Source organism: Euwallacea similis, chromosome 34, assembly GCF_039881205.1.
Source record: "Euwallacea similis isolate ESF13 chromosome 34, ESF131.1, whole genome shotgun sequence".
Taxonomy (NCBI): Eukaryota; Metazoa; Arthropoda; class Insecta; order Coleoptera; family Curculionidae; genus Euwallacea; species Euwallacea similis.
In genome coordinates this window covers 1,818,649-1,821,243 of record NC_089642.1, presented here as the reverse complement: position 1 = coordinate 1,821,243, position 2,595 = coordinate 1,818,649, and the positions used below count along the sequence as shown (strand labels likewise).

Below are 2,595 nucleotides of genomic sequence, written 5' to 3'. Positions count from 1 at the left end.
ATTCAAAAGAAACGTTTGAAGAAATAAAAGCAGGCCGCATAAATGCGTACGAAGCCAGCAAAAAATACAGCATACCTTATCCCACAATAAAATGTCACTTAAAAGGAAGACGTGGGACAAAATCAAAATCATTTGGCAGAAGCACTGCTATACCAATCGAATATGAAAAACGGCTAGTCGAAGGACTGTTAAAAATGGAGAAGTATGGGTTTGGGTTATCCAGAAAAGAGGTGCAAGAATTGGTTGGATAATTCGTAAATGAGAATAAAATTTAAACTCCATTTAAAAACGGCGTCCCTGAAGAGGACTGGTTTTTGAGATTCACAAAGAGGCATAACTTGTCAATAAAAAAACCTCAAAGCATAGAAATCGCTATAAAAAATAGTTGTAATCCTTTTACAATGAACAAATACTTTACATTGTTAAAAAATACCATAAAAGAGCTAAGCATAGAAGACAAACTAATGAGAATTTGGAATTTGGATGAAACTAGTTTTTGTACCGATCCTGCAAAAACAAAGGTAGTTGGGGGTAAGAATATTCCTTGCATTCGCACTGTCAGTGCTCCTGGAAGGGAAAATATTACAGTTTTGATGGCTGCTTCAGCTTCTGGAGATAAAGTTCCACCATTAATAATTTTTAAAGGTAAAAATATCTGTGATCAATGGCAGGCATCAGAAAATAGTGGATATCCTGGAACCACTTATGCTGCAACTAATAACGGTTGGATGGAGGCAGAGGTATTTCAAAATTATTTTCAAAAAAATTTCTTAAAAACAATAGGCACTGACCGGCCTGTCTTATTGATATTCGATGGTCATTCTACTCACTTAACCATCAGATTGATAGAGAAAGCTTCTCAAGAAAATGTAATAATTCTGAAATTACCGCCTCATATCAGTCATGTTCTATAACCATTGGATTTAAGCGTTTTTAAACTGTTGAAAACGTGTTGGGACGTAAAACTAGTAAAGTGGCAAAGACAAAATATCGGTGTAAGGCTTCCAAAAAAAGAATTTTCTATAATGATTGGAGAGGTTTGGAGTGATTTGGTCCCAAACATAATTATGAATGGTTTTAAAAAAGCTGGCATCTATCCATTGTCGAGGAATGTAGTTCCAGATTCAACATATAACGCAATTGTCCTTAAACAGTGGAATGAAGCGAAAACAGCAGAAAAAAATAATTCTCCACAAATAGCTAAAGACCCAGTGACAGCAGTAATTGAAGAAGCTACTTTGCACCCACCCATAATATTAGAAATTGCTCCTCAAGATTCAGTGGACGTAGTGCTTGATATTTTTGATGAGCCAGCAGAAAAAAAATTAGAAATTAAAGAAACATTTTCAGAAAAATTAACTCAATCTTCTACGAACAGAAAACCTGGCTCATCATTGATACCGCAAAAAATAAAAACGTTTGAAGAACTTCTTTTGGATACCATAAAAGCAAATGCGCCCAATCGTATGCTTAAAAAAAAGAGAGTTGCGAGAGGAACCGAAGTCATCACATCAGAAGAGGTGAAGTGTAGAATGGTTGCCGAAAAAACATGCAAAGAAAATGATAATACCGTATTAGAAGAATTTTTTTGAAATTGCCACTTCCTCAAAGGATGATAATTCTAATTTATGTTCGATCTGCAAGTGCGATTTTCGGCATTACATTAAGAAGAAAGACTGGATCCAGTGCGTAACTTGTACACAGTTAGTATGTGGAACATGCAACAAAGGTTCCAAAAAACGACGGTATAAATGTGAACGTTGTCTGGATTCGGATTAATACATTTGTTTGTTCAAAAATATATTTTTTTAAAATTTAACATTGTAGCATTTCTATTAATATATTTTAGATCTTTTTAAATAAGGACTTTATTTCACTAATTCCTTTGTATTTATTTATGTATTTTGTTTATTTGCTTTGCTCCAAAACGAAACAAAATATTTCAATGCGGTAAAAAGCATTTTAAAGCAAACATTTCAATAGTTACGCTCTTACCTCGTACCATATGATATAAGGTTTCAAATCGGTTTTAATAGTCGATTATGCACTTGCCCTATTTTCGGGGCAAGTGAACAGTTCTTGGATTTTTTACAGTTTTCTTAAAAAAATTAAATATACAAGTGAAATTGGCGTTTTTGTCAATAGTAATTAAAGCGTATTAACTCAAGTATTTGTTAATTTCAATAAATGTTAAAGTATTATAAAACAAATTAAAGATATATGGGTTGAAAGTCAAACTTACTAAAAACTGGGGTGCATTTACCCCACTCCACCTTGTTTGAATTGAGCAAAGTATGGGAAAACGTAAAGCCAGTGTTAGGGCTTGTGTAGAGGACAGAATATCCAATAATTAATTTAATCTATTAGTTCGATAAGTTGTATTCTTCATAAGCCTAGTATTAAATCTGTTACTAGTATGTAAGGAACCCGTGTGCTACGCCTATGAACATTACTCGTTTTTCTTGACACTTTGCCCGTATGACCAGATGTTGGTCCGCATTTCGTTTGATCTTAGACTAATTATGTAATAAAACTCCTCGCCGACCTTTTGTGCGTACCAGAATTTAGACACGTTCTCGATTGTGGTCATAACCG

General features: G+C 33.9%; 1 pseudogene; it reads left to right on the top strand.

Moving 5' to 3' along the window:
- The first annotated feature begins 401 nt into the window (after positions 1-401).
- LOC136418318 (uncharacterized) lies at positions 402-1,592 on the top strand (annotated as a pseudogene).
- The last annotated feature ends 1,003 nt before the right edge of the window (positions 1,593-2,595 follow it).